The following is a 23,130-nucleotide window of genomic DNA, read 5'->3' as shown; positions in this document are numbered from 1 at the left end:
GCGAATGGTGGCCTTGTAGAGGTACAGGATACTTTCAGGCGTAAGTAACTTTTTAACACGGTAGAAAGAGCCCAGTTTCTTTGCAGCAGCCTTGGCAATGCTCTCAATATATCTGTTCCAACTCATATTTCCTGTGAACGTTAAGCCGAGGAGTTTGAACAAAGTACTTTCAGGTCTTTAGCCATAGCTATTAATGGTCGAGAAGGTTTCTTGTAATTATGAAAGGAAACAAGCTTAGTCTTAGCAGCATTGAGCATTACCATTCCACTACAGACTGGAGGTCTGTAGTGGAATGGGTTTCCTTTAGGGTTTCCGCTATTGCCTTGGACATGTTCATTTGTTTTCCCCTCATGCTTGTTATAGAGCATAGTGTTGTCAGCAAATATACCCATCTCAGAGACTATTTTATCAGGGAGAGCATTTATGAATATCAGGAATAATAACGATCCAAGGATTTACCCCTGAGGTACACCTGCATTTATATCATTGCTTAGATGTACAACCATCAAGGACAACCTGGATTCTTCTTATTTTAAGAAGGATTTAATTATGTTAAATATTTATCTGACTGTGGCCTACACACACACACACACACACACACACAAATAATATTTCAGCACAATCCGTGGCCATATAATTGAATGCGATCTTAAACAAGACCAGAGTAAAATTTCAGCATTAAATGTTTTATACTTGTTTGATTAAAATTCATGCCTAAACTAATTGACTGATCATTATCGATTTTGAAACACAGCTGCTGGTGCGGGATTAGTTCCCCTTAGTATCACGAGAAAAACGTGAAAGCCCTTTATTCTATTCTTTCATTTTAAGATAAACACTTTGTTCGCTTTTATGGCGCCGGGCAATGCCAGGTAGCCCTGCTAGTAAATAATAAAATAGGTTCGATGTAGCATTAAAAGAACAAAAATATTGATTATTTCATTACTTATTCCATCCAGGTTCAAAAAATAGAAAGAGAAAAACAATAAATGTTGAAACCTTTTAATCAATTTCTAAAGTGGTCATTATCAGTTAAATCAAACAGAAAATACTCCTACTCTTACAAAGTCCCTAGCCAGCCTAATTACTATCAAAAAAATTTTTAATAAACTAAATCATATTCAAGTAAATGAAATAACCGGGGGCTGCGAGAGAGGCTAGTCCGAATCAAGTATCAATTTGCCCGCTGCATTACTATCTAGGTCTGATTTTGAAAATCTGATTAGATAACTTTATACATCAGATATATTATGTGTGTATGTTAGTAATAGTAAAGGTAGCATTTGCTATAGATGAAGCTATTTGTTTCGAAAATTATGTCAAACTTAAAACCCAAAGATGCAAAACATGGCAAGATATAGAAGGCAAAAGACATAGAACCATCTCATCATGACTAATTCCTCCAAGTTGTAGTTATCCCAATTTTAGACACAAAGTCTAAAGTATCACTTAGGAACACGTTATATAGTTGCATAGCAAGCTATTTTCAAGATGGAGAACTGCTTTCTGGGAGAGAGTGTATGATGTTGGAAAACCTGAAACAAGCATTGAAGCTATCACAGCACCGATGACTCACCTAGATGATCTTTAAGATCCATTCTTTAATCAATACAAGCTGCCATGAAGTAAACACACGGACTGGTATATTCAGTCGTTAAATCGGTCCAATGAGCACTAGACTGAGAGTAACAGCCAGATAGTACTAAAGAAAAAAAAAGTAAAAACATTTTTATAAAAATATTTTTAAAATAGAAAATTTTGTTTGTTTTTTAAATTAATATTCAAACTGACTTTGGCAGCACGATATCCTTTCACATATTCGTTACATGAAATACTTAAATTTCAAATAAATATTTAGTCTATGAGCTTGTAAACACAAGACAATATTTCGCATTTCTCCATGAAAATAAGTGAACATCAATATTTACTCATAAAAAATAAACACATTGGCAATTTTGATACAAGTTTGTTTACTCTTAATTCCTTAAATCAATTTAATTACCGTTAATATTGACAAAACTATTACAGATATAGGAAAAAATCTACATAAATAAAACAGAAAATGTACGTGTAAATATTTAACAGGTAAACTCTTAAACTACTGGTCACATAACACTGAAATTAACAAGAAATAGTAATTATACACCAAGGATGGCTTATGAGTAAAATCTTTGTTTGGGTTGATGAATAACACATATAGACATATCGGCATGTTGAAATGTGAAATGTCCATTTTTACTGACAGACATGTTTTTATTTCTTTCTTCAAGTGTGTTAATATTAAGACTTTATAATCTGTCTCGATACCAACATCAGTAGAGAACACAGCATTTTTTTTTTTTTTTAACTTTTGCCATCATCTCTTTGTATTAATAAATGCGAATATCTGCATGATTTTAAATACATTTAAACGTATTTTACGGCAGGCGGAATCAAAATATCTATTTACAAGCTTAGAAAGTAAAACTTTGCTTTTTAAATTTCTTACAGATTGTTTTTTTACAATTATTTTTTTTGTCGGAAATCAGGTAATTATGTATGAGAACAGAATATTCAAAAATATAAAATACAACCTGGCGGTTATTTCAGCGAGATGTACAATAAAATTACAAACATTTATTATAAATTGTTTAATATGTTATGAAAATTAAGCATGCAAAGAGCTAGGTTTGGAGTTTTCATTTGCTTTATATAGAGTATTTCAAATGATTATGTTGCATTAATACAGTGAATCGATTTGCATTATATATATATAAAATAGAAAGAAAATTAAAGCTGTTAGTTAAACTTTACAATGAATACAAAGAGTGAGCTGATACCATACATTTTTATTAATGTAGTTTCTCAACCCATTCTACCGGACCTTATCCTCTTGTGTTACCTAGTTTATTGCCTTTATTTTGAGAATTATAGAAATAATCAATACCACTATCGGCTGTTATTTTTTTTACATATCAAGATAAATAGTACTCCTAAATTATACATATTTCTCTGTATGCGTGTATATATATATATTTTACCAATACATTTTCAATTATTAATCTTTCACTAGGTATTTTTTATTCTTATTATTATTAGTAGTAGTAGGGGTGGTAGCGGTTTTAGCATCTGTTATAATTTATATATGTGTATATAATTGTCCTTATGTGTGTCTATGTATGTATATATATATATATATATATATATATATATATATATATATGTGTGTGTGAAAGTTTTTTTTTTTCATATGTCTATGCAGATGTGTTTTGTGCGTTGTATATATATATAATGTACTTGTGTTTATGGGTGTGCTTATGTATATATTAATGTGGGTAAGTACGTATGTATGTGTAATATATATATATATATATATATATATATATAAGTAAGTGCGTATGTATGTGTAATATATATATATATATATATATATATATTTATTTACTTTTATCAATATCGGTATATGATTGACAATCGTTCGTGTTACTATCTCTGTTACTGCTATTATAAATATTATTACCGCCATCTTTATTACCGTTTGTTGGATTTTTTTTTTTTATCATTACTAAAATTTTTTTATATTTATTACTAAATTTATTACTATAATTAGTAAATTACTATTACCCATGATCACTGACTATACTATTATTAGAATTACTTTGCATTCAGTATTATTTTGTCATCTTTATCGTCATGACTTTTCAACAGCCTTAATAAGCTATGATTCTGCAACACTTAAAACTTTATAATCCTCACTCCTCCAATTTTTTAATAATGACATCGAATTTAACACTTTATAGAAAGATCTGTTTTGTTCTGTCTAGACAATTTCCGGTCAGAGTAATACGAGCTTTCACGGACTGTATATTGCTTTTTGGAGTATTCAGTCGAACAATAAATTTTGATTGTAAAGTTTAACTTTCAGTTTTAATTTTTTCTCTTATAATAAGCTCTACTCTATTGCATATTGAGCTTTTTAAATTTGGTTGGGATTAAATTTTCTATATATAAATACTGTTATTTATATTAGTTTGAAGTTTACCACTGCATATATCAGGTAAACACTACGTCCCTTTGTTTTCATTATTAATATATATATATATATATATATACACACACACACTAAGTTTCCTATCATCTTGTGTGCTTTACAGCAAAGTGAAAAATAGATCAGCTTTCTCAGATTCCTTACCAGACTCTTACAAAAGAGATTTCAAGTTTTATCTTTGTTGTATTCACAAAAACCCAGAAGCAGATTGATTGGCTTTTAGATATTGACTTACAAACTTGTTTATGATCAGGATTGGAAGTCATTTTTTTAACTGAAGCAAAATTTTTATAGGTTGGTTGTCCTTTCTGATAATACAGGGAGATGATGGAAGCCAGTGTTTTTATCAAGATACTATCTCTAGACAATTGCTCACAATGTGTAAAGAGCATTTATTTCACAAGGGTAAACTTCTCATCCTGTAAAAGCCATGACCATATTATTATTATAAAATTGATGGACAACATCAATGACAGGAAATTGCAATTTTTGGGACATGTGGCCAGAACAGACGGCCTAACAAAAGATCTGCTCTTTGGTACAACTCCTGGCAAAAGAGGACGTGGAAGATCAAAAGCAAGAATGTCAGACAACATGAAGGACATCATGGACATTAACATGACTGAGTTGCTCAGATGGTGACGATTCATGAAGCGTGTCATGATTGGTCAGTAATGACCATTCCGTGAAAGAGAGATTATTATATTGTTAATCACTTATATTACTACCTCCAGTCAGAAATAGTTGGTGCACAAAAATTTTCAGTTTGGTCGGAAATACTTGGTGCAGACAAGTTTCAAGTTTTATAAGGCAGTACTTTTGAAAGGAAATACAGGTTAACTAAATAATTATACTTAATTAAATTGACAATTGATTGTATGAAAATTCTTATAATGTATGATTAAATAAATATACAAAAAAATAACGCAAAACTCTAAAACATCTAACTATTTATTCAATTGTGTTAATTTACTTTTCAATTCTTCTGGTATCAAAATTGAAGTGGGAAGTTTTCCTTTTCTTTCTAGCTGTGATTTTGACATATGCTGAAGCCTGTAATTGTTGCCACAATCAGCCAAAATTATTTGTTCCATTGTCTCCTGCAATGTCAGGAAAATGTTGTTCAACTTTGATTTTTCTAATTCTTGAAAGCTGGTTTCAACTGCTTCAATTAATTCATCAATATTCTTTGGAGCCTTTTGGTGTTGAATGGATTGGATCGAAGTAACCTAGGTCAAGCACATTCAGATCCGGACTGTTTGCAGGCTGGTTAACCAGTTCAATGTTCAGCACTAATCTCTCCGATTCTTGTTTGAACACCGGGTCTGTTGGATGTACATGTGGCTTAGCATTGTCCTGTTGAATTATGATTCGTTGTGCAATGGATCCACTTGGCTATTTGTTCCGTGTGGAAACAAGGACCTTTTCAACAAGGAATTCACAAATCTGAATTTTCGTGATTGTATTCATGACTTTAGTTACCATTGTTCCAGCAGGCCTGTTTCTGCTGTTACGTTTAGCCACCTCTTGTTGGACAAATGGTCAAATTCCAATTTTCCCGTCAAAGTAACATTTGCGATGTGGATCCCAATGGGGTCGAGCCACGGCAGCAAGAAACATTACCTTTGTAATGAAACGCTTGCTTTTAGTGGTTCATAAAGGGTCATGTTCGTCTTTGCCTAAATAAAATTTACTTGCATTTTGCGTCATGTAAAACCATTTCTCATCAATATGTATGGCATCAAACATTTCTCTAAAAGTTCCGATTTAACTCCAACTGTGAACGGCAAAAATCAGTGGTTCATTTTCTAAAGGGAATGGTGTTTATTTTTGCCAACTGTGAACTATAGTCCTTTTTTCAGCCACAGAGAAACTTACGGCTCAAAGAAACCATTGGCACCGATATAGCAGACGACCTGTCTAGTACTCGTGACCAAATTCTGTTTACAGTATTTCTCCCTATACCGAATTTTGTGGCAACATCTTTGATTGCACCTCGTTCTAGGATGCGCCCTTTAGACCTTTGTAACAACGCTTGCAGAACTGCTGTTCATCTTGAATTTGTCAATTCTCTCTTATCACTTCTGTTTTTACCTTCCACATTGGCATCAACTACATTTTCCATATTTATATAGCCACTGCGGGTATTTTTAGAAAGATTATATAGCAGTCAACAAAGTAATGTGCATAGATTAAATGACTTTTAGAACGAAAACTGTTCTTTTTCAATTAAGCACGCTCTAAAGTACTACGTTACCTCCTAAAACATTGAAATAGTGCATGACAAAACCTAAAACGCAGACAGTTTTAATTCTGCACCAACTATTTCCGACCGGAGGTAGTATTATTATATTGTTAATTGTTTATTATTATATTACATTGTTAATCTATACATTAGTAGGATAGCGTGTGTTATTTTATGTGTCACGCTTACATCTGAGTGACTGTCATTTAATTGTTATGGACTTCCAGTTTTTATAATAAATAATTTTACCTAGAATTCTTCATAAGTTTTGGTTTCAGTTTCAATTATAGCTGATAGCACTCTAGTAATCTATTTTTTTATTAATAAAATTATCAAGAATTCTTCATACGTTTTGGTTCAAGCTGATGCACTCAAGTCATATGGAATTTATTTATTTTTTTTTTTTTTGAAATCACAACTTTATAATATAAGAATTGATAGAACATTACAAAATCTGCAAGAATGAAAAAAATTATTAAAGCGTACTTTATGACCAGGCTACGCCAAGCGTCCCTGCTAGCTTAGATAAATGCTTTAGCAGTTTTAACAAAAGAGCTACAATAATATCAGGGTGTCTCCATTTATGCTGAACATCCACAGAATACTAACATCAATATATTACATATGAAAGAGTTTGCTGTGAAAGTTCCACAGGTCCTGCTAGTTATTATATATATTATTAATTTTTTTTTTTTAAAGTGATTTTTTTGAAAGTTGAAGGTCCAATCCTTATTACATGTTATACTAACTAAGAATAACAAAAATAATTAACACTTCTCAGTAATGGCTGATGGAACAAGAACAATCCACCATCAAGGATTAAATAAAGGATTCATTTTGAAATTTCGTATAGGTATCCAAATTCAAAGAAAGATTATTCAGTTTAAATTCATAGATGGAAACCTAACAGGTACTACCACTAACCTTCCAGGTCAGAATGAATCTAGAAGTAATGGCAACTAAATAATGAATCCGAAAATCTCCCAAATTGAGGCCTCACAACTGGATGTATTTTAATGTCATATTGAGGACAGATGGCACTTTGTGGGTCTTTGCAGAAAAAATATGAGGATTCACCTCATCAGTTTAATTTCACATGAAAAAATAAAGGGGGGGGGGGTAATCGGTTTCACAATTTTTGCAAGTCAAAGAGATAAGGCAGAAACAGATCAAGAAAATGTGAAAAAAAAAGAGGGGGGGGGGTAAAACAAATTAATCTATTATATAAATCTTAGTTGTGTGTGTTTGTATGTCTGCTAAAGACTTGTCATTTGCATCAAGTCGGCACAAACATGGTATCGTTAGAAAGAGTGATCTCTCGGACACGTATCGAAAAATTAGAAAAATCGTCAATTATTTCATGTAGAAATGTTTTGTTTGATGGAAGAGGGCGTCAAGTAAGATTTTGGTTTTAACGCTATTTGTTAATCATGCATGTGTGAATGGTCATTTCGTTCTTTCATTTTAAAAAACTAAATTTGCCATGTCATAACTATCGTTGTGGTCCAATTGATATTGTGTTCACTTACAAACTTAACTGTTGCAAGTTCGCATTCACCATGCAGCTTTTTTTCTTTTTTTTTTTTTTTGCGCTATTGATTTCACTTCTGGCTGATGGCCCCCAAGTCTCTTTTCTTGTTTATTTATATTTAACCATATTTTACACTTGGGCAAAGTCCCCCCCCTACCGCCCCGCTAGTCTATTATATAAAAGGCAAATGTCTGTGTGCATGTTTGTATGTCCAGCTAAAAGTATAAAAAATAAAAAAATACAAAATGAAGTCAGCATTGTTTTGACTGCCGATGCCTCAGATGTATAATATCTAAAATTAAAAAAATATTAATTCTGTGTTGGTTAACTGGGCAAGTTTTTGTTAGGGGATGGCCCGGTTTTTTTTTTTTTACTGGATTTTTAATGTTATGTAATAATTTTCAAAGAAAATGTTTTTATGTATTAATTTGAAAAAAACAGCCGAGTCATATTTATGTAATTCTTAAACGTGATAACTGCATCATATTAGGTTGATGCAAAAATGTTTTTATATATATAGTTGGACATGAAAACACGACATTTTTGCACCAACCTAATACAATCGCTGGATTCTTCAAGTCCTCAAAACTTCTTGACTCTCCGCTTGAGAAACAAAGATATGTCAAATGTTTACATCTGATCGCGCACTTCTACAAAACTGAGACATGCTTCAATCTTTGATAAATCAGCCATTACTGGTTCATTGTAGACTTTTCAAATGAGTGTTTGTCAGAATAACAATGACCATTTGATCATTCTTGGATGATGGATGACACATGCTCGGAATTTGTTTAAAAAATGAAGGTGGTTTGTGCAGAGCCAGTCTCACTCTTTTGTCCTAATCCACCAGATCTAATGGCAGAACGAGGTAGAGACAGCTGGAGAACAGGTAGGATGCTAGAGCTGCCAATAGTATCAACATACGCCTACATAAAGCACCTGATATTCCCAAATAGTCACCCACCTGGAACTAGCCAGGCTTAATGTTGCTTAACTTTGGTGATTTACCGAGAGCCAGTATGTCAATGTGATTATGCCATATAGGCTTCGCAAACATACATGAATAAAATAAACAGACACCGTCATTATCGTTAATTGTTCCTTCTTTAATCGGATTTTTTTCAATTATCGATACTTATCAGAGGCATTCAGATACAAAACCTATCTAAGAACACTCCCAGGCACAAAGTGCACTTGTGTAAAATATTTAAAAAATCAGCCCACCCATTTTGGAGTCCATAGAGAATGAACTCACACACTTATATAAGTAGAGATTAATCTATAATCTGATGATTCTTTCTTTGGTTCATCTCAGAAATGGAGATTCTATGATGGATATACTGATATCGAAAACAAAAAAAGAACTGTCAATTAGCATAAAATATTGAGGTTTCAAACTTTTACGGCTGCTTTGTACATCTCCAATTGATGCTCGTACATGAAGGAAACAGAAGAAACTATTTGCTACGGAGACAAAGATGTTGGGTTGAACTTCTGATCTGACTAGACTCGCTCATGTTTGAAGTTATGCAGATCTCAGACATGAGGGAAAATCGTTTGTGCTGGTATGAACACAATGCTATAACAATATTTGTGCCCAAACAATGATGGGTGGCCTTGCCAATATATTTTACAGATCGGCCAACAGACTTGAGATCGTTGTCGCTAACTAAAATTATTCAGAACTTAACTAAAAATCAATCAAAAACACTTAAAATAGAAAGTTGTTAGAAATTTCAGAATGCAAGCGCGATAACCGCGTGATTGTAAATCACGCGATTATTTCGACCAATGGTATTGCGTTGATTCAGTTACTGCGGAGGATTCAGAAGTGGCGGGAATATTATGTTTCAAAAAACAGATTTCAATATGATGCCGAGCAAAGCCGACACGCGAAATCTCGCTCCAGGCCTAATGAACTAAGGCAGGGTTCTACACCATTTATTTCTCTGCTCATTTAAATGCGGATACTAGCCAGAGGCTAAAATGTTCTACGGAATAATTACTTCATTATAATTGCCCGCAAGGGGGCATATTATTTTATGAACATCGATCGCAATGTGCGTTGTTCGTATTCGACAGTCTGGAAAGATTTCGAGAACCCTCAACCAATTCAACGAGCGGCCGATTCTACCAGCATCTTCAACAAGAAGAAAACTACCTTCGCCTTTCAAGGCAAGAACTACCCGCCATTTGGCAGAAGCTGAAGAGGGCACTCTTTTGCAATATGGACTCCTTTTTTACCCTTTTGTAAATAAAATTATTCTTGGATTTAAGGTGAGCCTTTGTTGCTTTTCTGTCTCTCTTTCATTCTGTCAAAGGCAAAAACGAGTAAGAGAATTTCTTACAAAGTATAATTATACATTTTTCTTTTGCAACTCCAATTTGTAAAATTTATTTAAATTATTTTTTAATACAAAAAAGAACAACTGTCGAGTTATTTATCTTTCTTGCTTAAAAATGACCTTTGCTTCCCCAGTGACCACTTAGAATTCAAGCATGACCAAAGTTAAGGACGTCACCAGAAAGAAAATAGGATACAATGTACACAAAAGACAACACGATTAAGAAAATGGAATTCAGGATGGAATCTTCTGGGAAAAGGCAGAGAAAATTACAAAAAAGAAGGTAGATACTCTATAATAAGATTTTAAACCATCCTAACCAAGCTTTTGAATGCATATGGTGAAGGAAGAAATTAAGTTCAGATCCTCCTCTGTGTTATAAATAAAAGAAACATTCAATGTTTCAAACTGAATTATTTTTTCGTGCTGTGTCTATTTTTGTCATATCTGCATATAAAAGCAAAGGGAGATAATTTATTCCAAGTTTCTTTCAAGCCTCAGAAAGCAGAAGCAGATTGTCGCTAAAATGGGAGTAATTATGTTTACATAAAAATAATTATTCATATTTAACTTTTACGTCATGACACATAACGACAGCTACATAAAATTTTATAATCTAATTATGTAAATTAACGGTCTTCCATGTCAACTCTTTAAAATCAATAATGATGTGAAAGTTGGTTTGTCAGTTGATTATGTACCCTACAAAAAACAAAGATTCTTTTTTTTTTTTTGTTAGAGAAGTGTTCATTCTTATTTTTTGTTGGATTCATCGGAGGAAAAAAAAAATCATCAGATTATTCATGTGTGGTTCTTTATCGGTTTTGCAGAAATGATGCAAGAGATTTCTTACAGGTCACGGAAGGCAGAAATAGATTAAGTTTGTGATAGAAACAAAATTTCATTATCAAATTCTTCTTTAGGAGACACAATACAGCAATTACATAACCATTCTACAATCGCATTATGTAAAAGATGATCGCTGCTTCTGCAGATTGATGTTCTTCCAAACTAACACATTTCAGGTGAAAGCATTACATACTTGCAGGTCATCTCAAAATTAGTATAAATTCCAAAAATTATGAAAAATGATCTCATAGAAGAGGTGCTAAATGTATTTTTAACAAAAGATCATCCATAAATGTTCTGTTTAAAAATAGCAGACCCTTAATTTAAGCCAAGTTAAACTGAGAGTTATCTCCCGTGTCATACTGAATTGGTTGCACAACTCTTCCACATGAAAACAATAAAATTCAATAAATTCTATTTTTACATGTAATTATTTTTCTACTGGATTATTTTTCGTAATTTATATTAATTTTGACGTGGTACATATGTACATGTTTTCATTCAAAAGATCACCAATCTACACAAGCACCAAATGATCTCCCATGTAGAAATGGAACCCCTCCACATAAGCAATGTATGAATGAAAAACGTCTGCAAAGGTCAAAAATCTCACGTTATAGGCCAAGTTCCAACCTCAGTCCCATGGTCACAATGTTGTTCTTGTTTTACAATTACTTTAATGGAATGAGCTCCGATAAACTCGTTGCACTTGTACTCCCCTTGACATACATACCCATGCCTAACCTGACAAGTAGCAAAATTCCACCCCTTCACTGTTGATGCTTCTACATGTTGGAAAGCCTTCTACTCTAATAGTTTCTTCCCTCAGACTGCCAAACTTTGAAATTCCCATTTTTCTGCTTCCCTGACTGTACTAATTGGCAAAAGTTTAAATGTAATGTGAACAGACATCTCACTGCTCAAATCCCCACAGTCTTCTATTAGATACCGTCCCAAATGCTCCTTACATTCCAAGTGGCAAAATATGCCTTGTTTGGGGGGTGAAAAAAAAAAAAAAAAGCTTTTCCATAATGACTGGATTCAACATTAAATAACCTGAAAAGAGTTGATATGTTACAAAACAAACTCAAGAGCTTTGCAGAAATATTACGACTTGTAAGTTTCTTTCTGGACTTTATTGGGGCAAAATTGAAAAAGGACAATCATTTTTTTTTTCACAATTTCTTACAAAGTTTATAGAAGACAAGACACTGAGAAAGTGAAAAAAAAAACAAAAAAACTTTACATTAATATCATACAAAGGCATCATGTAAAAAATGGTTTTGCAAATGTCACAGCTCTTTCTTCTCTGCTTTGCCTGAGAATCGTGTGAAAGAAACGCATATCAACTGTATACATCAGATTTGGTGAAAAAGAAATAAGAATAACCAGAAAGAAATATTCAAAAAGAAAAGAATTCAGCATTTTTTTAGATAAGAATTGATAATTTATATTTTTGAAACAATTATTTGCTTTGTTTGTTGTTTTAATTAAAATAAAAAAATTTAATGAGTAATCAAGGCCAAAATTCACTAGAGGATTGATGACATGGATGGATTACAGTTTTAACTGACAATCTATCCATTTCATGAAGAATATCAAGAAAGGGTTTAAACTGATAAATGGAATGAACAAAATTTGGTCAATTATGAAGATATTTAGAAAATAAAAGATCAGATTATTAGATTACAAAATCTATTTTGTATTATATTCAGCTTTTGATCAATGTAACTTGTAAACCTGAAAAAAATTTCAAGCCAAATCCTTTATTTAATCCAAAGGGGTATTGTTCTCATTCTGTCAACCATTTTTTATATTATTCTTAGTTATTATTGCCTATAATAAAGATTGAACCTTCAACCTAGAAAAGACCATCATTTCTAAAATTACATATTCCATTAACATTCTTAACCATTATGCTATAAATTCAACTAAACAATACTAGTAGGAATTTTTGGAAACTTTATACTTAATATTGTCTACATGCATAGTATTACTATTTATTACTATAGATTTTTTTTTTTCAGTGGCTATTCTAGAGGTAGGCAGTTTAATCCTTACTACAAGCGATAATAACAAAGAACAATGTAAATTAAGATTTCTATTTAAATGACAGAACAAGAACAATCTAACTCCAGTAAAATTCATGAACTTCAAAATAAATTCTGTATTTAGGTTTGTTTGAAATTCCATAAAAGTCTAAAGTCTACTAGAAGGTTTCTATGTTCAAAAAGATACACCTGAAGAAGTTGATAGTTACATTGGTCGAAACATTGCGAATACATTGATCAAGGTAAGATTAGGTTTGAAGAATCCAAATAGAAAAACCATGAAAAAAATAAATAAATAAAACTGTGGTAATGGTAACAAAACTGATTAGGATTCAATACAAGAAATTCACTCAGTCATTTATTATACACAGAACTACTTTGAATGGTAATACCTGTTGAACAAGTAGAAAACAAAGGTCATATAAACACAGAACTTTCGCTTTTAAATTTACTGAAGAATTAATATTTTTACTTTCTGATTATCAACTTGTTCAGTGTATTAAACAGTTGCCAATCATAAAAAAAATCATTACTGTAAGAATTGTGGAGTCAGAGTTAATTGGTTACTTTTGGTGTCCCTATTTACCCGCCTTCCTCAAAAATTAGACACGATTGGTTTTTGATGTAGGGAAAAATTCAGCTCCCAAAAAGAAGCACTGAATTGTGATAAAAATAAAATTTGCCTCAGTCTAGAAAAATTTCTCCATCAATGGAGAGCAAAAAAAAAGATAAAGTGTAGTACCACAAGAGATCAAAAGGTAAAAAAAGTAAAAATTACTCAACTTTTTTTTTTTTTTCTTTTTTTTTAAATGAAACATTTTTTTTTAAGAAAACCAAAAGGGCAGGTATACTGCTCTTTAGCCGTGGTGCACAATCACCTACAGATGATGCCTCGATAAAAACACTGATCCTTATCACCTCACTGAGTTAGTGTCAGGAAGGGCATATAACCTATAAAAACCTTCATTTAAACTAATGTTTCCCCTCCCCCCAAAAAAAATAAATAAAACTGTTTGCATTCCCGACATTAAAGAAAAGTGATGCGTGATGAAAAACAAAACAGAAAAAAATTGTAAAACTCTTCGTCTAAATTTTTTTATTTTTTTTATTTTATTAAAAAAAAAAAAAATACTTTTATATCTAACTCGTGTAGCTTCTCTACAAACCCTACAAGGAGCCAGCGGTCTTGAGTATGTGAAGCTATTGATTGCTCTCCCCCATTGTGCCAAGACCCAAGAAAATGTGAAAAAAAATGAATCCCATAAAAAGGAAATCTAGGATGAGCAGTCAGCTGAGTGTGAGTCATTTTTGTGTTCAATCACTGACAAAGACAAGATGCTTAGGATTATATATTTAGGAGTCAGGCTTTGGCTTAGGGAACATTGGATTAAATCAGACATATTGGAGTCTGGCAAGAGCAGCTTGGAGTAGATGAATAGGTGATGAAATGAGCTAATAAGTGACAACAATGATGGCCTCGAAAGACGATTTAATCTCAGTAAGGTCTTAGTTGATATGCAGGAAAGGTATGGATGCTATCGTTTGGTGGATCATTTTTCCACCCTTTATTGCACAACTGATTTATACACAATTTATCATTCCATATTATTTTTAAAATAAGATTTTGAAAGTTAAATTTAGTCATTACTGTATTATTAAATTATTGGTTAAACCAAATTGTTAGGAAATTATAATTTTGTTAAGGCAATATTTTAATCTCGATAAAATTATTAGATTTGAAAAAAATATAAAAAGCTTCCAAAACTTTTAATCTTAATTAAATAAAGATTTGCTAAGAATTTTTAGGCCATTTTAAATTATTTTCTGTTCAACAATATAAAAACTTCCAAATGTGGAAAGGACACAAATTAATACATTCTTTTTCAACTATTAACAAAAGATTAAAATAGCTGACATGTTTATAAATATATGAAAATGCATCCTGATGGATTTAATTTCGTATTATTTTCTTTTAGGGTTTTAAGTTTCTTAATATTTTACACGTATTTCACTTTTGATTTCAGTAAATTAATTAAAAGTAAATCCCATAGGGATGAGAAATAGACACACTAGAAGTGGCCATAATTTCATTAACATAGACATATAGATTGTTTGTGCAGGTTTTTTCAGTTTGATTCAGGCTTTTTGGCTATTGAGTCAACAATCCGAGAGATGTGAATCAATAGATAATACAAGAAAAAAAAATCATTAAAAGGAGTCATTGTTTGCTTTTATGGATAGAGCCCTAGTCGTGCTCATACAAAATGTAGATATCATGAAAGTAACAAAAGAGTAAGGTGTAAAATCATTCAAGCGGCACATTTAGTTTTGCTGAAGATCAACATCTTAATTTCACCTGCAACTAGTCTGACCTGAATTCAATAGAAAATCTTATATCATTGAAAACTAGCAGACCACCTAGTGTTGTCCAGTCATAAAATACGCTTAAATATATTTTAATTCATGCAGATTTTGTATTTATTATAATTATTATTATAAAGCCAATTCTCTATTGAGTATTATATTGTATTTAATATATAAGGTGATTTCAAAAGTAAGAAAAAAAAAACTTGTCTGCCATTAGCTAGAATCAAAATCAAAACCAAAACATAGCATTCCAGTGTTATCCGTTAGCGTATGACCTAAATCCATACGTATAGAATAACTACAAAAAATTAACATTGTTTAACCTATAATTTTTAGGTAGTGTATGTGCAGAAAAAAACCCCGGTATAATCAACTTATGCCAAACCAAGATCAATGTTTTGTTTTTTTCGATTTTGATCCCCTAGTAGCTATTTACTGGCTAAAAACCAAATGCAAGTGTGCTATAGGTCCAAATACCCTTATATCAAATTTCAACTCTATACACCAAATATTCAGAGAGGAGTTTGGTAGAGACTTTTCACACACACTGACAAGGCCATATATGTGTGTGTGTGTGTGAGAACATTTTCATCTTAAATTCTATGCAATTGTGCAGAATGTAGAAACTATGCATAAATAGAATCCAGCACTATTATGCTGAATTCTATTTAATAAAATGAAACCAATTATCTAATAAGCCATGAAAAAATGAATGTAATTAATTCTCGTTTTTCAAAGAAATATGTAAATTAGTTAACCTTCATGTAGTTGCTCGCATATCCATAACCGAGTATATTAAGTTTGTTTTAATAATTTTAAATAGAAAAAGTAGGTTTTTAATATCAGAGTGAGAAAAAAAAAATCAACTATATATGTATATAGATGCGAATTTTAATCCAACAAAATAAAGATTTTTATTTTATTATTATTTCAGCAATACACAAATTTATATTTTTTTTACACTTTTAAAATGGTAAAAAAAAAAAAAAGAAAAAAAAAAAGTAAATCAAAGATAAAAAAAAATGTTACAGCAAGAGTCAACCAAGGTCAAAGTTCATTCAATGCATCCAACAAAAGTCGAAAATGTTGGCCAAGTTAGTTGAAAGAAAATAGAAAAATCTGGAATCAGTTTTAAAAGATTTGGATTCAACTTCAAAAATTGGTGATATGCAAACATTTGTTTTTATATACATAACAAAATTTGACAACGTCTATCTAAGAGTGGAGTTGGCTTTTTAAAAAAAATAAAAACTAACCTCAAATCTTAGAATTTGCTCTTTAACAATGGCAGAATATACCAAAAGAAATTAGCAACTAAAACAAACATTTAGTTTCAATTATTGACAATTAGTTGAAACAAACAGATATTGATTGTACAATCAGAGCAAATTCATTGCTTTTGGTGTCAATTGGATGATGAAAACTAAAAACAAAATTTTTTTTTCAAGTGATACATGAAAAATTACTTAAGAAAAAAAAATCAACATCCATTTATCATCACATATGAATTTTTTGACAAAATATGTAAACAGACTGGTTTTCTCTTCTATAAACTGATAACACTTGTTTTTACAAATTAAAATTTTTTAAATAAAAAATAATTATCTGAACATGTATCATTACTTTATTGTTGAAATATGTTGTGGATTCATTAATTACAATTAAATGCCTGCACTTTAAAAAATAACATTAATTCTTAGCGTAATTATATTTCAGTGGAGTAAAATTATTCCTAATAGCAGGTATCCATTTTACAAAAATCAATTCCTTCAGAAAATAAAATACATAAGGTTTCAGTCCATTCTTATAATTGCCTGTACAATTTAAAAACAATTTTTTGTGAGGGGAGATGACTTGAACGTAAATAAAAAATATTGCAGATTAGATCTATTTAATATGTTAACCAGCTTAGACGTTTATGGAGATCTTAAGGTGTTGCATGTACATCGACTGCCTCACCGAGTCACCACATCCTCTTCAGTTTTGCATATGCAGAGAAAATTCCTTCAGTAAACATCCCTTTTAGTTTAACCTCTATCTTCTCTGCATTCCATTGATCCTTCTTCGTTAACTGGAGATAAAGGGGTAAGGCGTCTCCTGCCAGAAACAAGAACATAAAACTTGCAAGGTCATGAATTTTCTGCAGTTCTGCAACCAACTTCACCTTTGCCAACCAAGCCATTAAATCACCTTCTCTACTGCTCACTTTCAGAATCCTCTCCATATTACTTTGGTATGCAAAACAGCAATTTGCTGAAATAGCCTGGTGTTCTCTCCTAAAAAAAAAAAAAAAAAAAAAAATTCTGTTGTCTACACAGAAATCCCCACCCACTAAACTCTGTCACTTGTCTTTTTATACACTTTCTATTTTGACACATTTGCATATCTCACGTGATCTCTTCCGTGGCCGTCGTGTATATTTTGCTCTATCCCTCATCAGGTTTCTTTTTCGCCTCCCTGTCAATAAGTCTACTTTTCATATCTGGCTTTCTTTTTCACAGATCACAACACCATGGTTATACTTAGGCTATTCTATTGAATAAAAACGTTTCTGAAATGGAGTAGAACCAGTCCTTACATGTCTGAAATCCCACTTTAACTTTGGTATAAAAATAAAAATCAATTTTTTTTTTTTTTTTCAAAATTTTTGAGATTACAACTAATTTCGGATAGAATAATAAAATAAAGTAAATTTACATAACAAAATACTATGCGTTTTTTACTAGCTTGATTTTATTGTTGGCACTGGTTTCCCCAATTCTCTCTGGAATCAGGTACTTCCAAGAAGAGGCCATGTGAAGGTTGCCAACATCCATAAGTGAAACTGGTGCTATGGAATGAACTGGCCTCGAACTTTGCACACTTAGGTCATCAGTTGATGTCATTAACCAATCATTTTGCCGATGAGGATTGTTTATTATTTGCATTATTCTGATTGCTATTCTCATCTTGGCAGTTATTTTTAAAGCATTTCAGCCGATGTAATCTCAGACTTTGAAGTGTATTTTTTCAAATTTGAGAATCTTTACAGAACTCTTTATTTAATAAATGGGGATAGATTGTTATTTCTTCTACTTGATCCTGGCTAATGACATCCAACAAAAGTAAGACTTCTTTTCCGTATGGTACATAATCAGCTGACAAACAAACTTTCATGTCTATTGATTGGACACGAAAGACATAATTTATATAATTGGATTGTATAATGTTTATACAGCAGTCATATTCTGTCATGAAGTACAAACTAAATATAATTATTTTATTTAAACATAATTTCTCACACTTTCTCCAAGCACAGTCTGCTTTTACTTTCTCTCTGAGGCTTGCCACAAACTTGAAACAATAAATTTGCTTTTGCAAAAGGCCATGATTAACAAAACCAAGTTTCTTCTACACATACACAAAAAAAAAAAAAAAAAAAGTCAATAAACATCGTATTTGGTTTCACACCTGTTTTACATGCTCACGTGTGGAGCGGTTTTTAGAAATTGACTTCCAAACTAACATATCTCTGACCAGGTCTTTATCCCTCTTTCTATCAAGTCCATCCTTATCACTATCTCCTAGATTTTTTTTTACCTTCACATGACACCTAAACTGTTCTACATCTAATAAAAAAAAACAAAAAAACTCATTCTTTGCAATGTGACTAAAAAAGAAAAGTTAAATTCTTTTAAGTTAGACGCATTTTCCATTTTTTGAAAATACTGTAGACAAAAAAAAAAACAGAAAAAAAAACGAAAATAATATATTTTCAAAACGGATCAATCAGAGAGGAATGCATCAGTTTTTCAGTTAAATAGAGTTAAATTCTTGTAACTAAAAAATGCTGCGTATAAATATATATGCATACACATTTACAGCATAATCATGTTGACACACTGGTTCTCATCAGATTACTGAAGTTAAGCAACATTGGTCAGTACCAAATGGGTGACTATTTGAGAATACTAGATGATGTATGTAAGAGGAAATAGACAACCTCCATGCAAGAACTGCAAAAATCTAACGTCGTCATCTACCTTAATAGGGATATAAAGGTGACTGGGAACCGTCTGTGAACTTGATATTTCCTTGAGACTTCCTCCTTTGGATGAAGCTGGTTAAACCCACTTAAGGTGTACAACACAAACAAATGTGACAAAACCATAAAAGATAATTATGGGTAAGCCTGTACTCGAGTGTAATGAAAAATAAGCAAGCTAACACTCTAAAGCTCCTAAATTAGGAACCTTACTGTGAGATGTAGATAACTTTTAATCCCACCAGACACATCCATCATATCATGCAATGCATGTCCTCAACCCTTTGATTAAAATAAGTGATAACATTTTAAGTTTCATGTTGTATGCAGATACTAGTGTATACTTGTCAAAAATAGAAAAATATGCTTCAGTATTCGTACTTGTTATTCATTTAGAAATGTTACTAAAATATTCATGTAAAATCATAGAATTACACCAGGAATTTAATTTTTCATACATAAATTATTTCTGATGACCTAAAGAAAAATATAATACTCACAGATGACTTTATTATGGAGTGGAGGATTTTTCATAATTTTAGGCAGGGTAAATTTAACTATCTTTCATAACTTGAAATTGATTCCATTTGACTAGAAAAAGGTATGTTTTTTTGCTTGTTAACTTTTGCGACATATATAATACACATTGATCTTTATTATAGAGTGGAAAAATTTATTCCACATTAATATTTTGAATGTCTGAAAGAAGGTTAAACTTAAGTTACATTATATATAAGAACACATCTATTATAACAAAATTCAGTTGATCAACGTTTGTTTCCCCTAAGGCTTTTTCCTATATATTTTAAATGCACAAAACACATGCTAAAATATTCCTCAGTTTTGGGATTGGGTTACGTTAAAAAAAAATTCCATTTCAAATTTGTAATTAGCCATAATTTGCCATTAACTGACCAAGTGACCCATCTATCACCCTCATCCTATATATCGTTTGACCCATCGTTCTTATTTTATATGTTGCCTATCAGTTTTGCTTCAGTCATTTTATTTACAGTCAAAGGGAAAAGAAAAAGTAAATATTGAAATAGTACATTATAAACAAAAGGGAATATCAACACAAGTACTAATACTATTTTAACCTTAGGAGGAATTAATTTCGGATTTTCTCTTTATTTAACTGAATTTGCAAAACCCAAGTTCAATGGATAACCCAACGGACCGGGGTTTTTTTTTGGGGGGGGGGGGGTAGTAATAGTCTAAATTATAATTCATCATTTTTGAAACTGAAACAAAGAAAAGTTTACTTTACACGTTTTGTAAGATTAAGACAGCTAAAAAAAAAAATTAAAAAAAAAACAAAACAAAGCTGCACGTATTGAACAGCTAACACAAAAGACTTAAGTTTAGATTTGAAGGGAATAATTATGTCAAGCTATAAATAAATGAACAAAGCTTCTTTTCAAGAAAAAAACAAGTCTTCATGTCAATTTCAAGGCAAACAGCCACCATCTTAATAGAAAATCAAAATCCGCTAAATCAACTGAGACTAGCAATAATCGTGGCTAAAATAGTTGTGCATTTTCTAGCGATGCCATTGGTCAAGTTTTAAACTAACACAAAAGCTACAATTCTAGCAAGATTAGCATGTGTGTAAAAAAAAAAAAATAAATAAAATGTTAAAAACGATAGTGTCCTGCATAAAGTTAGAGTAGTGGAAAAGTTAACAGACTAGAGTTCTGCCTTTTGGATGCGTGACGTCACAACTATGGGGGAGGGTGCAGCTCCTCTTGATGTATATTCCTGTGAATTCTTAACAAGTTAAGCTAAATTCTTCCCATTTCTACAGGTACCAAGAAAAAAAAGAAAAGAAAAAAAGCTGAGTGACAAAAATAGCTATAAAACAAACTAGCTGGCCACCCAGCATTGCCCGGTCATACAATATGCTTAAATATATTTTAATTTATGCAGATTGCACATCTACAGAATCAATCCTCTATTGAATGTCATTATGAGGAATAATTTGCCTGATAAACTAATTCGCAAAAAAATATTTTTAAATATGATAATTTTTTATAAATTCCGTCCGTGTTTGTTTACAATATCACGCAGCTGATATTTGGGCTTGATGACGATGCCTTAGAAATTCGCTCCAGTTAATGTTTAGTTTTAAAATATACAAATGAAGAAATGATTTCTGGCGATTTTAAATGGTACCTCTTTCATCATAAATTGAACTCATGGATGAGAAAATTTTAAAATAAAATGGCAAGATAAACCCGGGCTTGAACAGGGGATCATTCGATCTGGTAATTGACAAAATGATTTGTTGCGATTTTATTATCTCCCTTCCCGGTGTAACATAAAAATATACCCTGTAAAATTTCTTTTTTTATCTATAAGACATTTTTGGGTTGGATTTTTTCAATTAAATACTTATCAGATGAATTTCTGTAAAAATATATCTAAGAACACTGCCAGACATAAATTACCTTTTTTATTTTTAATACTTTACACTATTTCATTGCTTATTTCAATAAATGTTCAAGTTATAGCAAATAAAAATGTCTTGATCTTATAGTTGCAAGAAACACGCGAGAAGTAGTCACTCAATTTTATTAATATAGAGTTATATAATAAAGTGATCTCTCACTCTAAAATCCAAAATATTTACTTTTTTTTTTTTTTTTGCAATCCAAAATATTTTTATTTTTCAGTTGAAATACTTAATGTAAATTAAACATAGTCTAACTTTAATACAATTTCTTACAAGGTAACAAAGTCATTGAAATGGATAAATTGAAAAAAAAAAAAAAAATCATGAATTTCACACCCACCCACAAAAAGATCAATTTCCATCCACTATTAAAAAAAAAAAAATCAATTGGAGAAAGCACTTATTTTTCTATTAAAAAATAGAATTGAACACAAAAATTGAGATTTGCAATAAGTAAAGAAATCATTTTGCAACTAAAAATTGCTTTATAGTTTTTTTTAATTGTTGAATAGAAAACTGAAAAAAAAAAAAAAAAAAAAAAAAAAAAAAAAAAAAAAAAAAAAAAAAACAGTTCCTTTATATACAATTACATACTTAATGATTGTCGCTTTTAATTGTAGGTCATTTTAGGAACCAGTTATACAAGATGTGTGGCGGCAATGGATGTGAAAGAATCTTCAAATTTTCCAGACATTTTTTTACAGAATGTTTACCACAAATAATATTTTGATATTCTTTAATTTCAGAACGATTTCAAAGATTTAAAGTGAAGTTTTTAGTGAAGTTTCTATGTACCATTTAACTGAAAATCTAGAAGTTGCAGAAGCAGTATCCAGACCAGCTACAAGAATTGAAAACAAAAACAAAAAAAGGTGCAGAAAGCTGTAAAATAAAGGGTAAGCATTCAGGATCTTCATCTGTTGTTTCAAAATGTTAAATGCTGCAAGTAAAACAGGCATTGATCACAGATTTGATGAATCATAAAAGAGGATATTCTGAAAGCAGTGTACCCAATGATACAGGGCTTAACAGAGCTGAGAGGGAAAAGATAACAAAGTATCAAGGACTTATGTATGATATGAAACGAAATTGGAAATTAAAAGACGTTTCAATTATACCAGTCATCATAGGAGCAACTGGGCTTATGAAAAAGAACTTTAAAAAGTACATAGCAAGCATACCCGGTGAACCAAGTGCAAGTGAAATACAAACGATTGCACTGAAAGGGACGGCTAG

General features: G+C 31.3%; 1 protein-coding gene across 2 annotated transcripts in view; it reads right to left on the bottom strand.

Annotated features, from left to right (window-relative positions):
• Positions 1–23,130, bottom strand: part of LOC145260341 (tight junction-associated protein 1-like) — a 105,285-nt gene that overhangs the window by 71,247 nt on the left and 10,908 nt on the right. The window contains exon 2 of one of the 2 annotated variants that reach the window (XM_080118259.1): positions 1,577–1,702. The exons of the other annotated variant lie outside the window; for it this stretch is intronic. The gene's annotated coding sequence lies outside the window, so the exon portion shown is untranslated. The remainder of the gene's footprint in view (positions 1–1,576; positions 1,703–23,130) is intronic. 2 annotated transcript variants of the gene reach the window in all.

This window comes from Euprymna scolopes, chromosome 36 (genome assembly GCF_053919585.1).
Source record: "Euprymna scolopes isolate OS-2025 chromosome 36, ASM5391958v1, whole genome shotgun sequence".
In the NCBI taxonomy this organism is placed as follows: Eukaryota; Metazoa; Mollusca; class Cephalopoda; order Sepiida; family Sepiolidae; genus Euprymna; species Euprymna scolopes.
Note: the sequence above shows the minus strand (reverse complement) of the source record. Positions and strands in the feature narration are given on the sequence as shown.